Source organism: Heterodontus francisci, unplaced genomic scaffold (assembly GCF_036365525.1).
Source record: "Heterodontus francisci isolate sHetFra1 unplaced genomic scaffold, sHetFra1.hap1 HAP1_SCAFFOLD_61, whole genome shotgun sequence".
NCBI classification, from domain to species: domain Eukaryota; kingdom Metazoa; phylum Chordata; class Chondrichthyes; order Heterodontiformes; family Heterodontidae; genus Heterodontus; species Heterodontus francisci.
The window spans coordinates 5,679,801-5,703,797 of record NW_027141441.1 but is presented as its reverse complement, the minus strand read 5'-3'; the positions used below and the strand labels follow the sequence as shown (position 1 = coordinate 5,703,797).

The 23,997-nt window shown below is 45.4% G+C and overlaps 1 non-coding gene across 1 annotated transcript; it reads left to right on the top strand.

The window, feature by feature from the left end:
* Window positions 1-14,763: 14,763 nt before the first annotated feature.
* trnar-ucu (transfer RNA arginine (anticodon UCU)) lies at window positions 14,764-14,854 on the top strand. The gene is given in 2 exon segments: window positions 14,764-14,800; window positions 14,819-14,854. It is a non-coding gene; the product is annotated as a tRNA-Arg (tRNA).
* The last annotated feature ends 9,143 nt before the right edge of the window (window positions 14,855-23,997 follow it).

The window sequence follows — 23,997 nt, the reverse complement described above, 5'->3', positions numbered from 1 at the left end:
TGTTCAAACCTCTGGATAAGGGCGTGAAAAATGTACCCAACGTCGCCCTCATCCTTATGGCTACCTTTGTGTGCGGCTGCATCAAGCTGTGTGTAGATCCCCAGTTTGCAAACTTCAAGTGTCACTACGTGCTGTGGTTCTATCTGTCCCCGGTGTTGCAAAGGATGGGCCTGGTCATATTGCCGCGGAATGCTCCATCCAGTTGGACTGTGCCATACTGCCTATCCTTCATGGAAAAGTTTCTGTGGAAAAACACCTTTGACCACCAATCCATCAGGCAGTGGTCTGCACGGAATATCCTCAAGGCCCTACGGGAAAAGGAGATGGTGGATCCTGTCGGATGGTCCCCTGAGCAGAAGTCCAAAGTCATTTGGCAGAATGCCTCATCACCAGAACTTTCAAACAAGCACCAAGATGTAGCCTGGCTGATGATGAGAAGAGCCCTCCCTGTCAGATCCTTCCTGCACACCCGAAGTCTCACCCCATCCACACGCGGCCCTCGAGGTGGCTGTGGTGGAAAAGAGACGTTGCCCACCTCTTTCTGGAATGTGTCTTTGCAAAGCAGGTGTGGAATAGATGCAGTGGTTTTTGTCGAGGTTCATCCCAAGCAGCTCTGTAGCACAGGAGTCTGTGCTCTATGGGCTGTTCCCAGGGACGCACACCGAGATAAACATCAACTGTTGCTGGAGGACTATCAATACGTTGAAAGACGCTCTTTGGTCTGCCCGAAACTTGCTGGTCTTCCAGCGCAAAGAGTTGTCCATGACCGAATGTTGCAGACTGACACATTCCAAGGTCCAGGACTACGTGCTGAGGGACGCACTAAAACTTGGGGCAGCTGCAGCAAAGGCTCAATGTGGAAAGACCACTGTGTAAGGTCCCCTCACCAAGCTGAACTGAGGGGCTGGATCTATGGGAAACCACTCGAACTGTAGCCAGAAAATATTTGTTTGCTGTAAAATGTACATGGCATGACAATGAAATGGAAGGGTTGTGAGGCAACTCACTCCTGTATTGAAGGAAACTGATCTCCTTTGCACTCTTTGTATTGTTTGACTTGGTGCTTTTGGGAACTGTTTTGTAATGTATTTTTTTTTACAGATTTTTATGAATAAAGTATATTTTGGAAATTAATAAAAGAAAGTCCGGCAGAGGGAAAGGAGGGAAAGGACTGGGCAAAGGCGGAGCAAAGCGGCACCGCAAAGTGCTTCGTGATAATATCCAGGGCATCACCAAACCAGCAATCCGCCGCCTGGCTCGCCATGGCGGGGTCAAGCGGATCTCGGGTTTGATCTATGAGGAGACTCGCGGGGTGTTGAAGGTTTTCCTGGAGAATGTGATCAGGGATGCGGTCACCTACACTGAACACGCCAAGCGCAAGACGGTCACTGCCATGGATGTGGTGTACGCTCTGAAACGGCAGGGCCGCACTCTCTACGAATTCAGCGGCTGAACAACTCGACCCTTTCCAGCAAACACAACAAAGGCTCTTCCAAGAGCCACCCACCGCCTCACAGAGAGAGCAGTGACCTGGAAACGGGAGCTGGGATAGGCTGTTTAGAACTGTCTGGAATAAATCTGTGCTGTGTTCGAGATACAAAACTAGAATCCCCAAATTTGACATTTCATTTGTAGCAAGGATGTGCAGTGGATTTGATTTTCTAAACGGGCTGTGTAAACAGTGCCCGAGGCTCTACACTTAGTTATTTCCCCCGTCCACACATGCCCTCAGTGAAAAGCCACATCACTCCTCCAGAATCACTCATTGTTTTCATAGAATTTCAAAATGATTTCGATGCAATGAGGGAATCCGGGAGTTTTGCAGCAGCCGTTGAATCGGTCACTGGAACCAGACCCACTTGTGATGTTATTTCCCCCGAGACGGTGTTTCCTGCACTGAAACTGACAGGGTTTGTGAAACTGATCAGTTTCAGCTCAATCGTTCAGGGACCTGGAATTCCCGCAGTTTGAGCCCGCGCTATCCAGAGCCCACTAAAATAAAAGCAAAATACTGATGATGCTGGAAATCTGAAACAAAAACAAGAAATGCCGGATTCACTCAGCAGGTCTGGCAGCATCTGTGGAAAGAGAAGCACAGTTAACGTTTCGGGTCAGTTCCGAAGAAGGGTCACTGACCCGAAACGTTAACTCTGCTTCTCGATCCCGAGCCCACTTCTGATTGGTCACCCTCTTCCCATTCGCATGTCTTAACCAATTGCCGAGCCTCGAATTAGAAAATACAGCAAATCATTGGCTTAAATTGTCGTCCTGGCAGAAAGGTTGAATTCAAAAAAGCCGCCAATTTCAGTGTTGGGCAGAATCGAATGACTCAACGAATCTCAATAACGAATTGGCAGCTCATTTTATACTTTCCCCGATTTTCCTTTCCATCGATTGGGGTGCTAATTCACTCAGGTGCGTTTCTTAATACTAACTGTCATCCTCAGATCCATTTAACATTTCAGTAACCATTAAATACAAAAGGAATTTTATGATTGAATTTCCATTGGAAGATAGTGAATTAGCACCCCGATCGATGGAAAGGAAAATCGGGCAGAGGATAAAATGTGCTGCCAATTCGTTATTGTGATTTGTTTATATAACTGACCAGGGCTGACTTCACCCGAACGCAGCTATTAGCTCCCACCCCACTGACCGCTCTCCCCCCTCTGCAACTCGCTTTCTCCCCCTCCTCCCTACTGGTGAAATTCCGCACTCTGGCTGTTCGCTCTCTGCACCCCCACCCCCCACCCTATCCCAGCCCAGCCCACAGCTGCTAGCTCTGGCCGTGACACTCGCACCCACATTTCTTCACCAGGCGCCACCTGTAGAAGCAGGAGGGCCTCAAGGGGTGACGGGGCGACGTAGGAGTGAGTGGCTGAGAGGAGGGAAGCGGCGCGGCCTGGAGCGAGTGGCCAGAGAGTGGGGTGGTGCGAAGCGAGGAACAACTGGCCAGGGGAGTGGGGGGGTGGGGGAGCAGTGAGGTCTGGAGCGAGCGGCTGAGGGGGGGAATCGTCGAGGCCTGGAGTGAGTTGCCGAGGGGGGAGAGCTACAGCTTCAAAATCTGCCATTCAGCCACTTCCTCCAGCCAAGTGGTGGGGGGATGGGGTGGCTAGATACCCAATGACGCTTTGTCACGCATGCACGAAGATGGATTTGTTGCGGAAATGTGATGACGTTGGCGCTGCAAAGTGACATCATCCCGTGCACGCGCCACTCAATCCTGGCAAGATGTCAAAAATCACTGTGATTTTTTGGTCTTTTCAGTGCACTCCTCTTTCTTTAGTTGCCTGTTACTCTAATGTATTGAAGAAACATCTTTGGGTCCATTTTCATTTTACTTGTCAATATTCTTCCATGTTCTCCCTTCACCGCTGCTCCCAAATCCCTCCAGTTCAGTCAAAACACAACTTGGCAAAAGTGGGATTTGAACACACGCCTCCAGAAAACACAACGACCTGAACACAGCCGCTTAGTCCACTCGGCCATCCTAACTGCTTCATGCATATAATAAAAGCTGAGAAATTATCCATTCTTTGTGAAAGTATTTGTGAGATTGTGGAAATGTCTGGAAGAGGAAAGACCGGCAGGAAAGCTCGGTCCAAGGACAAGTCTCGCTCCTCACGGGCTGGACTGCAGTTCCTGGTGGGCCATGATCACAGGCTCCTGAGAAAGGGTAACTATGCTGAGCGTGTGGGTGCCGGAGCCCCGGTCTGTCTGGCTGCTGTGCTCGACTATCTGACCGCTGAAATCCTCGAGCTGGCCGGTAACGTGGCCCGGGACAACAAGAAGTTTTTAGTTTTAGAGATAAAGCACTGAAACAGGCCCTTCGGCCCACCGAGTCTGTGCCGACCATCAACCACCCATTTATGCTAATCCCACACCAATCCCATATCCCCACTTGTCCCTATTTTTCCCTGCCACCTACCTGTACTAGGGGCAATTTATAATGGCCAATTTACCGACCAACCTGCAAGTCTTTTGGCTTGTGGGAGGAAACCAGAGCAGCCGGAGAAAACTCATGCAGACACAGGGAGAACTTGCAAACTCCACACAGGCAGTCCCAGGATTGAACCCGGGTCGCTGGAGCTGTGAGGCTGCAGTGCTAACCACTGCGCCACTGTGCCGCCCCTAGAATGTTGAAGAAGACCCGCATCATCCCCAGACACCTGCAGCTGGCCGTCCGCAACAACGAGGAGCTCGTCAAGCTGCTGGGAGGGGTGACCATCGCTCAGGGCGGTGTGCTGCCTAATATCCAGGCCTTGCTGCTGCCCAAGAAAACCAGCGCTCAGAGCTCCCAGAAAAAGGAAAGCGGCCGAAATGACATCTAATAAACCAAAGGCTCTTTTCAGAGCCACCCACAGTCTCTGTGAAAGGATTGGTTACTGTCATGAGGGAATCAGAGATGGAGTTATTGTAACAGTGGATTGACCTGTTGCACATCTGTCCAGCTGTGTTTTTTTAATTTGCTCTGTTTTTCTGCTCACACATCTCCCCCTCTAGTTAAGTGAAGAACTGAACTACAGGATGTAGAATCAACAATTCCCAGGAGCGGGGGGTGAGATTGTGCTGAGCAGCAATGAGCCTCCAGTAATGCTGCTTTCTAAATTCCAGATCAGCTCTCAGTCCGACAGGCCTTTCGTATTTTAAATATCACAACAGAGCTGAGCGGGGGTGAGCGCAGCCTCAGCTGCACCGAGTCTCAGGGGCTCTCAGGACCCCAATCAGAGCCGCCAGGCCTGGCAGGCGTGCAGCAAGGACCCTGGGGAGAGAGGGTGCACCATTAAAGTGATGGTGCAGCACCTCCCCCATCCTCGCCGCCACTTCCCGGTTTCTTCTCCCGTTTATCTCAACATTAAGAAGACGCTTTTGCTCTGGACTACACTGGTTATAAAGTAAGACCCAACTTTGTCTCTGACAGTGATGAATAGCAGCAACAACAGCAGAATCCAACCCCTGCAGTTACATGTGAACTTGCTGATGTTGCAGCAGATTGAATGACTGAGTGAATCCCTTCCCACACACATGGCAGGGGAACGGCCTCTCCCCAGAGTGAATGTGTTGGTGTTTCAGCAGATCATTACTGCTTTTCAAGCTCTTCTCACAGTCAGGACATTGAAAAGGTCTCTGATCAGTGTGAACAACTTGATGTTCAGTGAGGTTGGATGACTTTGTGAACCCCTTCCCACACACGGAGCAGGTGAATGATCTCTCCCCAGTGTGAACTCACTGGTGTTTCAGCAGGTTGACTCTGGCTGGGTTCAGTTCGACACTCATTGGTTCCTCTCTCTCTCCTCCCCTGAAGGTGCTGATTCTGACTGTATGTACGTGCTCTCTCCCCCTCCGACCCTCCCTGTCCAATGTAGTATCTCCCAGTTTTGGTGATGTGCTCTCCCTGACCTGTCTCCCTTTCTCCTTCTTATACAGACTTGCCCTGACTGTCACTATTTCATAGAATCATCCAGCACAGAAGGAGGCCAATCGGTCTTTTGTGCCTGTGCTGAATCTGTGAAAAAAATGATGCAATTAGTCCAACCCCCTGCCTATTTCCCCATAGTCCTGGAGAAATTCACTTTTAAATATTTGTCCAATTCCTTTATGAAAGTTATAATTGAATCTGTTTCCAGCACCCTGTCAGACAATTCATTCCAAATCCGAATCAGTTACTGGGTAAAAAGATCTCTCCTCACCTCCCCTTGACATTTTTGGCCAAGAATCCCAGCTTCACCACCCTGTCCAGAGAACTGAAACCCCTCATCTCTGGTATCATTCTCGTAAATCTCCTCCGAACTGTCTCAAAAGCTTTGATGTCCTTTCTGAAAGCTGGTGCCCAGAACTGGACACATTTCTGCAGCTGAGATCGAGCCAGCGACGCCCACATCCCACGAACGGATAAAAAAACGCTCCCTGCCAAATCCCCAATTCTTATCCATTTACAGACGCTCCTTGCCCAGTCCCCAAATCTTATTCATTTCGAGACGCTCCCTGCCCAATCCCCAATTCCTATCCATTTACAGACGCTCTCTGACCAGTTGACCTTGCTGGAGGGCAGTTTCGGGACGCCTCACAGTGAAAAGCTTCACCGCCACCCGCAGGGACACAAACGGGATTGTTCCATCCTATTGTGGCCTTGACGCCCTGCTCCAGCTGTGTGCACCCGCTACGGGCGCGGTCTCCCTGCACTTTGTGAATATTCCGCTACAGCTGCAGATGGAGGTCAGCCACCACCGCGCCTGCTCCTTATCAGAGACAAGGCAAATTCTGGAGCGCAGAGCATTCTGGGTACCACAACTGTCATTAATGCCAATCTCTGACATGATAATCAGGTTTTATTTCCTACATTTCATTTCCTGGTATGTTAGTGCGTGTTTTCTTTTGTACCTGTCAGTGCCTGGGAGGAGAGAGTCAGCTTCACTTTGTAGCCGTGAATTTCTGGTGTGAGAATGTGGGTTTTTACTCTGTATGTTTCAGTTTTTGGTTTCTGACTGTTTCTGCTATTGCTATGTGAGTTAACTTTGTGGAAAGAGATGCAGTGGTTTTTGTCGATGTTCATCCCAAGCAGCTCTGTAGCACAGGAGTCTGTGCTCTCCGGGCTATTCCCAGGGACGCACACCGAGACAAACATCAACTGCTGCTGGAGGACTATCAATTCGGTGAAAGAAGCCCTTTGGTCTGCCCGAAACTTGCTGGTCTTCCAGCGAAAAGAGTTGTCCACCACCGAATGTTGCAGACTGGCACATTCCAAGGTCCAGGACTACGTGCTGAGGGACGCACTAAAGCTTGGGGCAGCCGCAGCAAAGGCTCAATGGGGAAAGACCACAGTGTAAGGTCCCCCCACCAAGCTGAACTGAGGGGCTGGATCCATGGGAAACCCCTCGAACTGTATCGGAGAAATATTGTGTGCTGTAAATGTAAAAATGTATATGGCATGACAATGAAATGGAAGGGTTGTGAGGCAACTCATGATTGTACAGAAGGTAACTGATCACCTTTGCACTGTTTGTATTCTTTGACTTGATGCTGTTTTAAACTGTTTGGGAATGTAATTTTTACAGATTTTTATGAATAAAGTATATTTTGGAAATTAAAAAAATGTGAGTTTCACCACATATCTGTCAACAACTTTATGTGAACATCAGCTTTTGTCCAGATCTCTCAGTTTCTGATATGGAGTCATAGAGTTATACAGCACAGAAACAGGCCCTTCAGCCCATTGTGCCTGTGCTGGCCATCAAGCACCTAACTATTCTAATCCCATTTTCCAGTATTTGGCCCGTAGCCTTGTATGCTATAGCATTTCAAGTGGTCATCTAAATACTTCTTAAATGTTGTGAGGGTTCCGGCCTCTACCACCTCTTCAGGGAGTGCGTTCCAGATTCCAACCACCCTCTGGGTAAAATTTTTTTCCTCAAATCCCATCTCAACCTCCTGCCCCTTACCTTAAATCTATGCCACCTGTTTATTGACCCCTCCGCTAAGGTAAAATGTTTCTTCCTATCTAACCCATCAATTCCCCTCATAATTTTGTAAACCTCAATCTTATCTCCCCTCAGCCTTCTCTGCTCTAAGGAAAACAACCCTAGCCTTTTCAGTCTCTCTTCATAGCTGAAATGCTCCAGCCCAGGCAGCATCCTGGTGACTCTCTTCTGCACCCTCTCCAGTGCAATCACATCCTTCCTATAGTGTGGTGCCCAGAACAGTACACAGTACTCCAGCTGTGGCCGAACTAGCATTTTATACAGCTCCGTCATAACCTCCCTGCTCTTATATTCTCTGCCTCGGACGATCTATATTGGCCTGTAATCTAAGGCTTTCCTCCTCACTATTTACGACACCACCAATTTTCATGTCATGTGTGAGAAAGGGTTTGATTCTATCCTTATCAGTATCCGTTACATGCATGTGTTTTTAATCTGCACCCCCTCTGTTTTATTCTCTGTACTTGTCAGCCTCTTGTAGGTGAGTCTGTGTTTTGCTCTTTATCTCTCAGTCTTCGAAGTATGAGCCTGGGTTTGTACCTAATTTTCTTTGTACCTTGCAGTATGGATATTGAAGAGAGGTTTTTACACATTAACTGCCAAATCCTGATAAGCGATTTTTGGGTTTCACACAGTATCTGTCAGTTTCTTGTCTAGGACTGTTGGTTTTACTCTGTCCCTGGCATTTGCTGGTTTGTTAGTGTGGGGTTTACATTGTACCTGTCAGTTTCTCAGATGTGAGTGTTGGTTTCACTTTGTATAGAATCATAGATCACAGAATACTTACAGCACAAAAGGAGGTTTCAGCTCATCGTGCTTGTGCTGCCTCTCTGCACAAGCAACTCAGCTCATGCCACATCCTCATGTATTCCATGAAAACCTGAATTTTTTTTCCCTTCAGATAATTATCATATATCCTTTTGAAAGCTGTGGTTGAATCTTCCTCCGTCACACTCTCAGGCAGTACATATCAGATCTTAACCATTTGCTGCATAAAAAAGGTTTTTCCTCATGTTGCCTTTGGTTCTTTTCCCATTCACCTTAAATCGGTGTCCTCTGCTTACTCAGCCATGAGTAATATTTCCCATTGCTTTCTCAGCACTGATGAATTGTGAAGCGGGAGACAGCCAGAAGTCCCACTGAGCCGCACTGACTCCCAGCTGAAAAAGAAATGAGATAAAGTTCAATCTTTCACAGCGAGATGCTGCAGAGAGTTAAGAGTCCCGAATGAAAGAGAGCGTTTCTCATACTGTTGTTGAATTTCATTTCAAACGCTCCTTGTACTCTCTGTTAATGAAGCCTAAAAAATGGAAAAACTAAATGGCGCTCAAACTCACAACCCTGAGATTAAAAGTCCCATGATCGACAGACTGAACTGAATATGTCACTTCTACTGTACCTCTGTTTGGATGGAGGCAACTGTATGCTCCAATGCAAGGGCAGCTTTCAAATCCTCCCATGGGTCCACACGTCAGACTAAGTTCCATGTTGTAAACTCAAGCAAAGGAAATCTGCTCACTTCCAAAATTATCAGCAAATTGAAGCTGATTACGATCAACATCATCAGAGGTCAGAACTACCTGGTGAAAGAAGACACCCTGAAGAAGAATCCACAATTATTCAAAGGCATCGACAAAGTGAAAAACAAGAAAATCGATGAGTCAATCCAAGCTAAACAGAAACACTGAAGAATTCCATTCCAGACCAGAACACAATTAGAGGCATTTTTTGTATTCAAAGCTGGGCATTAGTATTTAATAGTTGATATATAATTTTGAATATATTTGAATTTCTTTATTCATTTGGCACTGCTGAACATGAAGCAGTCTTAAATCATTTAATTTTTTTTTGTAAAATCTGACTTACCAGATTAAAATATTAGATCAAGGGAGAAATTTCAAAGATTACTGGACCAGCAATCCAGAGGCCTGGACTCAAGATCCAGTGACAGCCAGGACGTCAAGGCGGTAAACACTCCGCACTAGTCTGCAGTGAGCGATTCCATCGAAGGTAGAGCACAATCTCTTTAATATAAGAATGTATATTTTATACTAATTAATCACTCAAGACCTTCCTGGTCTCTGCATCTCAGCTGCTCTCTGGATAAACTTGCAGAAAGTATTTCAACCTATAAAGCAGGAGTCTAGGGAATGTATAATGGATATTTTCTAGCCTTCGGGCAATATTTTAATCAATACAGTGTGGGACAACCTGTCTGGGCACAACTCCATGACTTTCTCTTTCACTCGTGACCTAACAATCACTAACTTCTATGGTAACAATCTTCAGCTCATCACCTCCGGTACGTAGCTCTAATCTTAATGTACATTTCAACAACCTTTCAAGTCCAGTTACAGTTTTTGTTGCTTACCTGCACAAGCTTAAAAAGTGAAAAACGGAAGCAAGTTTAACTGAACATTCTGGTGGTCAGTTCGGGCACGGGAAAAAAATGAAAGGACTCGGACCAGGTCGGATGTGGTGCTGTCAGGCTTGGGTCGGGTTTCATTTGCTGACCCGAGCAGGCCTTTAGTTACTGTTGCAACCTTATATTCCCACTTGGCAATCTGTATATTTTGTTCATTTCAATTTTGTCGACAAGCTCTTTGAATCCAGTTCCCCGGTCCTCAAGCAGGCTCAGTTTGGAAATCGATTCCGCTTTCTGGAAGGCTGAAAGCAATCGATGACCTTAAACTAAAAATGGCAACAGAGAAGGGCTCGTTTGGGATTTGAACCCAGGACCTCTCACATATTAATCACTTATATACCCAAAGCGAAAATCATACCCCTGGACCAACAACCCACCATTGGCATGGTTTTTATTCGCTCCTGTGGAATTTCACTGGCACCCACAGCCGATCGTGCATTTTTTTCAGATCAAAACAATATCCTACAAAGCTGAAATAAAAACAGAAAGTGCTGGAAATACTCAGCACCTCTGACAGCATCTGTGGAGAGAGAAACAGAGTTAACATTTCAGGGTTTTCACCTTTTGTTTGAGCCATCTTTTCAGACTGCTTCTGTCCATCCAATCTCACTTTTTACTCTATCCACATTCTAAGGGTGGTGCAGTGGTGAGCACTGTAGCTTCACAACTTCAATGACCCCGATTCAGTTCTGTATACTGCCTGTGTGGAGTTTGCAAGTTGTTTATGTGGGCTTCCACAAGGTACTCTGGTTTCCTCCCACAACGAAAGACTTGTGGGTTGATAGATAAATTGACTGTTGTAAATTGGCCCGAGGGTAGGTGATAGGAGAAATGTGGGGATGTGGTAGGGAATTCTGGGTTAACATAGGATTAGTATAAATGGGTGGTTGATGGTCAGTGCAGACTCAGTGGGCCAAAGGGCCTATATCAGTGCTGTAGATCTCTATAACCATTCTCTAAGCAAATGCATTTTTCATGAATTCCTCATTTCTTTTATTAACGACAATTTTATATTTCCGGCCCTTGCTTCATACGATACCACAAGTGGAATCATGTTTCCATCAACCCGATCAAACCCCTTCACTATTTCCTCACATTGCAATGTTTCTTTAACCCTGACAGACTGTGGAGTTTCTGCTGCTTGATTGCAGTTCTTGCTTCCCGCCAGTAGATGTCACCTCACTCCAATATAGTGAAGTTGACAAATCTGAGAGAGACACAACAGGAAATAATTGTTCACATTATAGTGAATGTGTGGGATTTAGAAATACTCGGAGTGGAGATGAGTTATTATTGAATTTGTCAAACCAAACATATGTTATAATGTTGTGTTAAATCTGTCACTCTGTTGTCTTGATTCTGAGAGTGACATAGACTCATCGAGTCATTGGGTCATTTGTGGTATAGAAGGAGGCCATTTGCCCCATCGAGTACAGGCCAGCTCTCCATGGAGCGATCAAGTCAGTCCCACTCGTCTGCTCGATCCCCCTAGCCGTGTAAATTTATTTCCTTCAAATTCCCATCGAAATTCCTTTTTTAACCAACGATTGTCTCCACTTCCTCCGCCCTCAGGGGCAGCGAGTTACAGATCATTAGCAATCACTGTGTAAAAAAGTTCTTCTGCACATTCCCCCTGCATCTCTTGTCCAAAACCTTCAATCTGAATCCCCTAGTCCTTGTACCAATATTAATGGGAACAATTTTTCTTTGCCAACTTATCTAAAACTGTCATAGCCTTCGACACCTCTATCCATTCTCCCCTCAATCTCCTTTGATACAGGCAGAAAAAAACCCTGTTTTTCTAACCTAACCTTGAAACTAAAACCCTCCATCCCTGGAACTATTCTGGTAAATATCCTTTGCATCCTCTCAAGAATCCGCACATCCTTTCTAAAGATTGGTGAGCAGATCTGAATGCAACACTCCAATTGGGGCCTAACCAGAGTTCAGCATAACAACCCTGCTTATGTACTCAATGTCTCTATTTATAAAGCCCAAGATCCCACATGCTTTGCTAACCACTCTCGCAATATGTCTTGCCAACTTCAAAGAATGATGGACATGTACACCAGGTCCCTCTATTCCAGCACACTCTTCAGAACTGTCGCATTGAGTATATATTGCCTCTCCCTATTCCTTCTGCTAAAATGCATCACCTCACACTTGTCACTATTAAATTCCATCTGCCACCTGTCTGCCCATTCTACTAGCCGATAACTATCCTGTTTCAGGCAGTTCATATCATCCTCACTGTTTGCCACTCGTCCACGTTTGGTGTCATCGGCATATTTTGAGATTCTACCCGATATTCCAAGATCCAAGTCATTAATCTGGAGCAAAAAAAAGCAATAGTTCTAGCACTGACCCTTGGGGAACACCACTGTCGACTATCCTCCGGTCTGACCAAGAACCATTTCATATGACTCGCTGTTTTCTGTCCTTAAACCAATTTACTATCCAAATGGACACTGACCCTCCTAATCCATGAACCTCAATTTTGTTAACCACCCTTTTATGTGGTACTTTATAAAATGCTTTTGTAAAATCCATATAAACAACATCCACTGCATTCCCTTCATCAACTTTCTCAGATAGTTTATCAAAAAATGCAGTTAGATTCATCAAGCATGAACTTCCATTTATAAATCCATGCCCACTCTCCTTCATTAACTCAAACCTCTCCAAATGACTTGATTTTTTCCCTGACCTGTTGGTCTTGTGCTTATAGCAAGCTCACCACAGAGCATGTATTTGGCAATGTGACTGTCATTCATTTGGCCCAGTCAACAGAGCCGCCTCTGACTCAAGAGGGCAAACATGCTGTGGATCCCTGCACGCTGGTGTACTTCCTCATTCGGCACTCTGTCCTGCCAGGAGATGTCCAATATCCATCTGAGGCAGTGGAGGTGGAAGCTGTTCAGCCGCTTTTCTTGGCTTGTATAAGTTGTTGATGATTCTCTACTATAAAGGAGGGTGCTGAGAACACAAGCCTGGGACACGTGGAGCTTTGCATTTACGGTCAGTTTGCTGTCGGTTCACACCCGTCTTCTCAACTTTGACATGACAGCTGCAGCATTGGCAATCCTGGTGCTGATTTCAGCATCAAGGGACAGATTGCTGGTGATTGTTGATCCAAGGGATGTGAAGCTGTTGACAACCTCCAAAGTGATGTTGTCAATGTTGATGGAAAGTGGAGTCTCTACGTCCAAGTCTCTACGTCCAAGTGGAGTCTTGCCAAAAGATGAACAGATTGTCGTCAGCTCTGATATACAGGTGAACACCCCCATCTGAGTCACTGAAAGTGTACAATAGCAGCATGGAGAAGAATACACCAATTAGAAATGATGTGATAACTAGACAGTTAGCAAATAATGACATGATTGGGCAGAGTCAACATCGATTTATGAAAAGGAAAACAGGTTTGAAATAACCCGTTGAGTTTTTTGAGGATGTTACCTGTAGAACAGATAAAGGAGAACCAGTGGATGCTTTGGTAATGTCCCACACAGGAGGTGAGTAAACAAAATTAGAGCACATAGGATTGGAGATAATATACTGGTTTGGATTGAGAATTGGTTAACAGACCGAAAACAGAGAGCAGGAATAACGGGTCCTCCTCAGGATGGCAGTCTGTTACTATTGGGGTACTGCAAGGATCAGTGTTGGAGCCACAGCTGTTAACAACCGAAATAAATGATTTGGATGTAGGGATTAAATGTAATATTTCCAAGTTTGCAGATGACACAAAGCTAGGTGAAGTGTGAGCTGTGAGAAGGATGCAGAGAGGCTTCCAGGGGTCCTGGAGAGGCCAAGTGAATGGGAAAGAACATGGCAGTCGGAATATAATGTGAGTAAGTGTGAAGTTCTCCACTTTGGTGGAATAAACAGAAAGACAGAGTATTTCTTAAATGGTGAGAGGTTGGGAAGTGTTGATGTCCAAAGGGACCTGGGTGTCCTTGTTCATGAGACACTAAAAGCTCTTGTGCAGGTGCAGCAATCAATTAGGAAGGTAAATGGTATGTTGGCCTTCACACGAGGGGTCATGAGTACAGGAGTAAAGATGTCTTGTTGCAATTGTATAGAGCCTTGGTGAAACCGCGCTGGAGTATTGTGTATAGTTTGGTCTCCTCATCTAAGGAAGGATATAATTGCCATAGAGGGAGTGAAACAGAGGGTCACCAGACTAATCCCTGGGATGGTGGGATTGTCTGATGAGGAAACTGGGCCTGTATTCCTTAAAGTTTCGAAGAATGAGAGGTGATCTCATTGAAACTGATAAAATTCTTATAGGGCGTGACAGTGTGGATGTAGACAGGATGTTTGCCCTGGTTGGTGAGTCTAAAATCAGGGGACCAAGTCTCAGAATAAGGAGTAGGCCATTTAAAACTGAGATCGAGTTGAATTTCTACACTCAGACGGTGGTGAATCATTGGAATTCTCTACCCCAGAGAGCTGTGGCAGTTCAATCATTGAGCATGTTCAAGACAGAAATTGTTAGAAATCTTGATACTCATGACATCAAGGGATATGGGGAGAGCACGGGAAAGGGGCGTTGAGGTAGATGATCAGCCATGATCGAATTGAATGGCAGAAAAGGCTCGACGGGCTGAATGGCCTACTCCTATGTTCCTCTGTTCCTCAGAGAGTTGGCGCCAGCACGCAGCCTTGCTTTACCCCACTGCTGATCTTGAAAGTGTCTGATGTTGCTCCATTGTAACTGATGGAACTGTGCATGTTCTCGTGGAAAGAAGAGATGATGCCCAAGAGTTCAGGAGGGCAGCCGAGTTTCCATCGCAGTTTGAAGAGTCCGTCTCTGCTGACAAGATCAAAGGCCTTGGTGATGTTCATCAAAGTGTGTACGGCTCTGTGGCGCAATGGATAGCGTGTTGGACTTCTAAATAATGATAAAGAAGGCATTCAAAGGTTGTGGGCTCAAACCCCACCAGAGTCAGATTTTGGACCAGAGACAGAAGAGCACGACGGAACAGAGAGTTAACAAGTGTGTCAAAAGCACCGACTCAGAGACAGAGTGAGAGATAGGAGCAGAGCCGGGGGAAAAAAATCAAAAAGTGACATTACAATGGAGAGTGAGAGCAGGGAAACAGAGAGCAGCTGGGGTGAGTTTACAGGATTTGGTTCTTGCTTCAGTGCAGTGGAAGGAGCTGTTTGGTGAGGATCTGTTGAGCTGTGACATCACAGGCAAGCAGGCAGTTGATTGGTTTGGAAAAAGCTGCATGTTTGATGAGGATCTGGTAAGTGATTAAGGTCCATTTCAGTCCTCATGTTTAAAATAGTAAACAAACTAGTGGTAAGCTTAATAAAATATACAACAAAATAAACAATTGAATAAAATAATTAAGTAGTGAATTGAAACACGTTAAGGATGACAGGACAGGTGATGTGTCACAGCTGCAGCATGTGGGAGCTCCTGGATGCCAGTGTGATCCAGGGCAAACACGTCTGCAGTAAGTGTTTAGTTTCTGCGGCAAAACACCTTTGACCACCGGTCCATCAGGCAGTGGTCTGCACGGAATGTCCTCAAGGGCCTACGGGAAAAGGAGATGGTGGATCCTGTCGGATGGTTCCCCGAGCAGACCGTCAAAGTCATTTGGCGGAATGCCTCATCACCAGAACTTTCAAACAAGCACCAAGACGTAGCTTGGCTGGTGGTGAGACGGGCCCTTCCCGTCAGATCCTTCCTGCACACCCGAAGTCTCGCCCCCTCCGCACGGTGCCCCCGCATTGGCTGTGGTGGGGAAGAGACGGTCGCCCACCTCCTCCTGGAATGTGTCTTTGCAAAGCAGGTGTGGAAAGAGATGCAGTGGTTTTTGTCGAGGTTCATCCCAAGCAGCTCTGTAACACAGGAGTCTGTGCTGTCAGGGCTGTTCCCAGGGACGCACACCGAGACAAACATCAACTGCTGCTGGAGGACTATCAATTCGGTGAAAGACGCCCTTTGGTCTGCCCGAAACTTGCTGGTCTTCCAGCGCAAAGTGTTGTCCACCACCGAATGTTGCAGACTGGCACATTCCAAGGTCCAGGACTACATGCTGAGGGACGCACTAAAGCTTGGAGCAGCCGCAGCAAAGGCTCAATGGGGAAAGACCACAGTGTAAGGTCCCCCCACCAAGCTGAACTGAGGGGCTGGATCCATGGGAAATCCCTCGAACTGTATCGTTGATATTTTCTTTTGCTGTAAATGTAAAACTGTAATTGGCATGACAATAGTGAAATGGAAGGGTTGTGAAGAAACTCATCATAGGAGAGAAGGAAACTGATCTCCCTTGCAATGTTTGTATTCTTTGGTGCTGTTTGAAACTGTTTGGCAATGTAATTTTTGCAGATTTTTATGAATAAAGTATATTTTGAAAATTAAAAAAGTGTTTGCGGCTCAAAGAGTGAGAAAAAAGGAATGTCGTGGTAGTAGTGGACAGTATAGTAAGGTGGATTAACACTGTTCTCTGCAGCAAAGAGCAAGAGTCCAGACGGCTGTGTTGCCTGCCGGTGCCAGGATTCAGGACGTCTGCTCAGGGCTGGAGCGAAACATACAATGGGAGGGGGAGGATCCAGTTGTCGTGGTCCATGTCGGTACCAACGACATAGGCAGGACAAGGATAGAGGTTCTGCATAGTCAGTATGAGGAACTAGGCACCAAATTAAGAAGCAGAACCTCAAAGGTAATCATCTCTGGATTATTACCTGAGCCATGTGCAAATTGGCATAGGACAAATAAGATTAGAGAAAGTAATGTGCGGCTGAAAGACTGGTGTGGTAGTAGTGGGTTCTGGTTCGTGGGGCATTGGCACCAGTACTGGGGAAAGAGGTGGCTGTACCGTTGGGACGGTCTACACCTGAACCGTGCTGGTGCCGGTGTTCTCGCGAGCCACATAACGAGGGACGTAGAGACGGTTTTAAACTGAATAGTGGGGGCAAGGGATCAAATTTGGGAAGATATGGTGAATCAAGGAGGAGAGGCAAGGCAAGAGAGAAAGGTATAAATATGGGAAATGATAAACAGACTGTGACAGGAAGGGACAGAATGTACAAATCTAAGAGTAAATCAACAGATAAGGCTAGAGGTTACAAAAATAATAAAAGGACAAAACTAAGTGCTCCGTATCTGAATGCATGGAGCTTTCGAAACAAAACAGATGAACAGAGAGCACAAATAGAATAAATAAGTACGATCTGATAGTCATTACAGAGACATGGCTGCAGGGCGACAGAGATTGGGATGAGAATATTGGAGGTGACATGGCATTTAGGAAGGACAGGAAGCTTGGAAAAGGTGGTGGGGTAACTCTGTTAATTAATGATGGTATTAGCGCAATAGAGAGGGATGACCTAAGTTCAGGAGATCACGATGTAGAAGCAGTTTGAGTTGAGATGAGAAATAATACAGGCAAGAAGTCACTTGTGGGAGTGTTGTACAGGCCACCGAACATTAACCACACTGTAGGATGGGGTATAAAAAAAGAAATAATGGCTGCTTGTCAGAAAGGTACAGCAATAATTATGGGGGATTTTGATCTCCATATAGACTGGAAATTCTGATGGGCAGAGGTAGCCCAGATGAGGAGTACATAGAATGTTTTTGGGATAATTTCTTGGAAAAATAAGTTCTGGAGCCAACCTGAGAGCAGGCTATACTGGACCTGGCATTGTGCAACGAGATAGGATTAATTAATGACCTCATAGTTCAGGTGCCCCGAGGTAGTAGCGATCATAATATGATTGAATTTTACATTCAGTTTGAGGGAGAGAAGAGTGGGTCCCAAACGAGTATTTTAAACTTAAATAAGGGCAATTGTAAGGGCACGAAAGCAGAGCTAGCTAAAGTGAACTGGCAAATTAGGTTAAGGGATAAGTCAATAGAGATGCAGTGGCAGACATTTAAGGAAAATTTCAGAATACACAGAATAGATACATTTCAACGAGAAAGAAAAATTCCAAAGGTGGGACTCACCATCCATGGTTCACGAAAACAGTTAAAGATACTATCAAACTTAAAGAAAAAGCCTATAATTGTGCAAAGATGGGAGGCAGGTCAGAAGATTGGACAGAATATAAAAAACAGCAAAGAATGACTAAAAGATTGATAAGGAAGGTAAAATTAGAGTATGAGAGAAAGCTAGCGTGTAATATAAAGACAACTAGTAAGAGTTTCGATAGATATTTTAAAAAGAAAAGAGTTAACAAAGTGAGTGTTGGTCCTATGGAAAGTGTGTCTGGGGAATGAATAATGGATAATTAAGAGATGGCAGATGAATTGAACAGATACTTTGGATTGGTCTTCACTATTGAGGATACAAATAACATCCCAGTATTAGCTGTAAGTCAGGAAATGGAAGGGAGGGAGGAACTCAAGAAAATTACAATCACCAGTGAAGTTGTACTGAACAAATTGTTGGAGCTGCGGGCTGACAAGTCGCCAGGTCCTGAATTGGCTAGTGAGATAGTTGATGCGCAGGTTTTAATTTTCCAAAATTCCCTCGCTTCAGGAAGGTTCTGTTCGATTGGAAAGTAGCGAATGTAATTCATTTATTCAAAAAGGGAGGGAGACAGAAAGCAGGAAGCGACAGGCCAGTTCGCTTAACATCTGTCTCAGGGAAAATGTTAGGAGCGATTACTGAAGATGTTATAGCAGGGCATTTAGAAAAAATAAAGGTAATCAGGCAGAGTCAACATGGTTTTGTGAAAGGGAAATCATGTTTAACCAATTTATTGGAGTTCTTTGAGGGAGTTACATGTGCTGTGGATAAAGGGGAACCGGTGGATGTATTGTACTTCGATTTCCAGAAGGATAAGGTGACATATCAAAGGTTATTGCAGAAAATAAAAGCTCATGGTGTCAGGGGTAACATATTGGCATGGATAGAGGATTGGCTCGCTGACAGGAAACAGAGAGTCAGCATAAATGGGTCATTTTCTGGTTGGCAAGAAGTAACGAGTGGTCCACAGGGATCTGTGCTGGGGCCTCAACCTTCTACAATTCTCGAAATGACTTTGATGAAGGGACCAAAAGTATGGTTGCTAAATTTGCTGATGACAAAGATAGGTCGGAAAGTAGGTTGTGAAGAGGACATAAGGGGGCTACAAAGGGATATAGATAGGTTAAGTGACTGGGCAAAGTCCTGGCAAATGGAGTATAATGTGGGAAAGTGGGAAATTGTCCACTTTGGCAGGAAGAATAAAAAAGCATATTATCTAAATGGTGAGAGATTGCAGAGATCTGAGATGCAGGGGATCTGGGTGTCCTAGTGCACGAATCGCAAAAGGTTAGTCTGCAGGTACAGCACGTAATTAGGAAAGCTAATAGAATGTTATCATTTATCGCCAGGGGAATTGAATACAATAGTAGGGAGGTTATGCTTCAGCTATACAGGGCATTGGTGAGACCTCTTCTGCAACACTGAGTACAGTACTGGTCTCCTTATTTATGGAAGGATGTAAATGCATTGGAGGTAGTACAGAGAAGGTTTACTAGACTAATACATGGAATGGGTGGGCTGTCTTACGAGGAAAGATTGGACAGGCTAGGTTCGTATCCACTAGAGTTTAGAAGAGAAAGAGGCGACATGATTGAAACATACAGGATCCTGAGGGGTTTTGACAGGGTGGATGTGGAAAGGATGTTGCCCCTTGTGGGAGAATCTAGTGCTAGGGGTCACTGTTTAAAAATAAGGGGTCACCCATTTAAGACAGAGATGAGGAGCAATTTTCCCCCTCAGAGGGTCGTGAGTCTTTGGAATTTTCTTCCTCAAAAGGCGGTGGAAGCAGAGTCTTTGAATATTTTTAAGGGAGAGACGGATAGATTCTTTATCTGCAAGGGGGTGAAAGGTTATCGGAGGTAGATGGAAATGTGGAGTAATCAGTTCAGCCATGAGCTTATTGAATGGTGAAGCAGGCTCGAAGGGACGAGTGGCCCACTCCTGCTCCTAATTCGTATGTTCATATGTAATGACAATGTAGAGTGGTCTGTACTGTTCACAGTACTTCTCCTGTAACTGCCGAAGTGAGACAATCATGTGACTGTCGATCTACCAGCTCTGAAGCTGCACTGAGACTCAGGATAGATGTGTGATGCCAGGGTCTGCAACCTGGTCAGAGCAATGTGAGCAAAGACCTTCCCCACAATACTTAGCAAGGAGATGCCTCGCTAATTGCTGCAGTCACTGCGATTCCCCCTTATTGTTGTACAAGGTGACAATGTTTGCATCACGCATGTTTTGAGGTGCAGATCTTTCCTTCCAACAGAGACACAGAAGTTCATGGAGATGCTGCAGTAGAACTGCTTTTCCACTCTTGATGATTCCAGGTGGAATACCATCATTTCCCGGGGCTTTACCACTGGCAAGATGGTCAATGGCTTTGTTGAGCTCCACTATGGTGGGGTCACTGTCCAGCTCCTCCATGACAGGGAAGTCTGGAATGGCACTGAGAGCCACTTCAATGACAATATTCTCTGTTATGTAGAGTTTAAGGTAATGCTCCACTCACCTTTCCACCTGCTTGTTAACAGATGATTCCACTTTGACACCGCACTGAGACCTTGAGCATTGTTGTCTGAAAGAGCCTGATCGAGGATGTTGAGGAACTCCTGGGTCCGTTCTGGATCAGTGGTTCATCAAGTGTTGATCTGAGGACGACGTTCTTCTTGGATGGATGAAGCTTCCTTGGCTGAAGCCTGAACTTGTTACACACCAGGGAGTGCTCAGTGTCACAGTCAGCGCTGTGATAGCTGTGAGTGATGAGGACACTGCTGAGGGTGTTTGCACTGGTGATGATAAGGTCTAGCTGGTGGCAGTGGCGTGATCTCAGATGTCTCCAGGACACCTTGTGGCACAGCTTGACCTGGAAGTAGCTGTTCATCACACAGAATCCATGGTGACAGCATAGCTCCAGCAACCTCTGTCCATTTTCATTCATCTTGCCAATCCCCTGGTGCTCGATGCACATTGGCAAAGCTGTGTAGTCAGTACCCAAGCTTGTGTTGAAGTCTCTTAGAAGGTACAGTCCCTCAGTGCTGGGAATTCTACTGATGGCAGTATCAAGTGTCACATAGAATTGATCCTTGACATCTGGGGTGGAGGTGAGTGTCGGGACATAGATGCACATGAGATTAACTGGGCCCACGCTTGTTGACAAGTGAAGAGTAAGAAGTCTCTCTGAGCCTACTGTGGCTGGTTCACTCATCTCAAGTGGCGTGTTTTTTACTGTGAAAACCACTCCATGCTCACGAGTTGCCTCTTGGGCTTTCCCCTGCCAGAAGAAGGTGTAGTGTTTCTCTTTGAGGGATCCACTTTGGACGAGTCTAGTTTCTTGCAGCACAGCAATGTCCACATTGAGCCTTGTGAGTTCTTTGTCCATCAAAGCTGTCTTGTGTGTGTCATCAACCTGCAGAAGGATGTCAGTAAGGCCAGGACACATGGTCCTCACATTCCAGCTTGTGATGCGAAGGACTGGTGTCTTCTTTGTTGAGCTTGTTTTTCTTGGTGCATTGATTATCGATCCGCCTGTTGAGAGATGACTCTCTAAGCTCCAAGCACCCATTGAAGCAAGCAGGTTGTGGCAGGACAGCACCGAACTGATTGGGGGCTACCCAGCTTGGAGTGGGTGGTAGCTATCCAATGAGATGCGATGATCTCTTCAACTGTCAGAAGTAACCCCTGGTGCTCATACTCTGCACCAATTGAGTGAGAGCTTATAATCGGTAACAGTTTCTTCCCGTGTTGTGCTAATGTTTAAGCACAAATAGTGTCCTCTGCACGGCACGTTCGTACTGAACACAAAATGGCTCCTTTGGTCATGTGTTAATTATAAAATGGCTTTCTTGACCTTGTTAGTTATTACAATGGATACATTATAAAAATGGTCAAGTTAAACTAAGATCGAACTACCCAAGCTTACCTGCATCCTCCAGTCCTCTGGCAACATTCCCATATTCAAGGAGGATTGAAAGATTGTGGTTCGCGTCTCTGATATTTCCACCCTTACATCCCTCAGCAACCCAGGATGCAACCCATTCAAACTGGGTGACTTTTCTACTGTGAGAGCTGCCAACCTTGTAATTGTCTCCTCTTTATCTATTTTCATCCTGTCCAATTTCTTCACTTCCTCCTCCTTTACTGTGACATTTGCAGATCCGCTTATTTTGTGATACTTAATTAGTGCCTCAGCCACACCCTCTGTCTCCACAGGATCTCCTAATTGAACCCCCCTTTCACTGACTGTCCATATGTTGGTAAAAGACTTCAGTGTTCCCAGTTATGTGACCTGCTAATCTTTTCTCATACATTCTCTTGCTGATCTCATTTCCTTTTTCAGCTCTCCTCTGTACTTCCTGTATTTTGCTTGTTTCTCGACTGCATATGAATCCTCACATGATTTCGATATGAATGATTTTTGAACTATTTTGTTGAAGGATTGAGTTTTGTAAATTTCTCCCTAGCTCCCCTCATGGTCAGGCAGAAAGTTTAACTGCTGTGTTTTCAAACAGCAACAGCTTTATTTGAAAAGCCATTGGGACAGGATTCCGGGTTTTAATCCAGTCACAAAACTGGTTCTGATGTCCTGTGGCTCCAGCTGGCACACGACCTGTCAGAGGATGACCTCATAATTGGCCCAGTCATGGAGCTGTTGGTTGATGTTTAAATTGATTCAAAATAATTTTCCATAAGGACAATCAAAATGAATCGATATATAAAAGGTAGATTTTGTGAATTTGTGCTCCCAGTGGAAATTCCTGCAGAGTCTGCTGGTTTTCATATCCCCAATTCCCCACAGGAAGCTCTGTGTCGGAATCTGTATTCATTCTATCAATATTATACAGAATCATTTCATGGGAGACCCCAGTGTGAATTGTAAACAGGTGGTTCAGTTTTCACTTTCAAAGTAACACAGAAGCAAAATACTGCAGATACTGGAAGTCTGAAATAAAAACAGAAAATGCTGGAAATACTCAGCAGGTCTGGGAGCATCTGTGGAGAGAGAAACAGAGTTAACGTTTCAGATCTGTGACCTTTCATCAGAACTGGGCTGAAATTGTCTGAGGGCCAAGTGACCTCTTTCTGTGCCTTAAACTTTCTATGAGTCTAAGATTCTATGATATTCTGGAATCAATTTCAGGGTCGATGACATTGCACTCTGTAAGGATAGGAAGATTGAGATTATTAAGTACAGTGCAAGAATATAGATGCTTTTACATTATTTTAATCAAAATTGATTTAAACTTTGTGTTCACGCATCCGATCTTTTGATCACAATGACACTGATAACAATGGAAAAAGCAAGACTTGCATTTCACGACCACAGGACGTTGCAAAGCCTTTTTGCAGCCAATGAAGGACTTTCCAAGTGTAGTCACTGTAGTCATGTAGGAAACATGGTGGCCAATGTGCGCACAGCAAGCTCCCAGAAACAACAACGTGATAAAAACGAGATAATCTGTTTTGAAGTGATGTTGATTCAGGGTTAAACAATGACCAGCACCCCAGAAATTATTCCCCTTCTATTCTCTGAAATAGTGCCCTGGTACCTTTAACATCCACCTGAGAGGGCAGAGGGATCCTCAGTTTTCTGTTTCACCTGAAAAACAGCATTTCTGATAGTGCAGCACTGCCTTAGTACTGTACTGGAGTGTCAGCCATTTTTAAAGGGCTGTTAGTCCTACTGGAAAATATTTCAAGGAAGATTAAATGAAATGAAATAAATACATTGCTTTTGCCTCTCTCCCATCCCCCCAATAACAGTTAAATTAATTATTTGCCCTTCCCTCCCAAAACCTACCTTTACCATCTGACCTTCCGCCCAAAACTGCACAAACTGTAAACTATAACCCTTCCCACCATCCCCTACACCCATGACATTAATTTGACTCCGTCCCCCCTCCCCCACACTGAGAAACTTACCTTCTCCCCCCTCCCCACCAGTGTTGCACCTCATTTCCCCGGATGGGGCTCCGAAGGCACGGCAGTGCCGGTCACCGGGCTGAAGATCGCAGCTGGATATCAGGAAGTGATGGGATAATAATTAATGCAGGTCTGTGGTCCCGTTGCCGAGCGGTGGGGGTCCCCCCACAACGCCTCGCCGTCG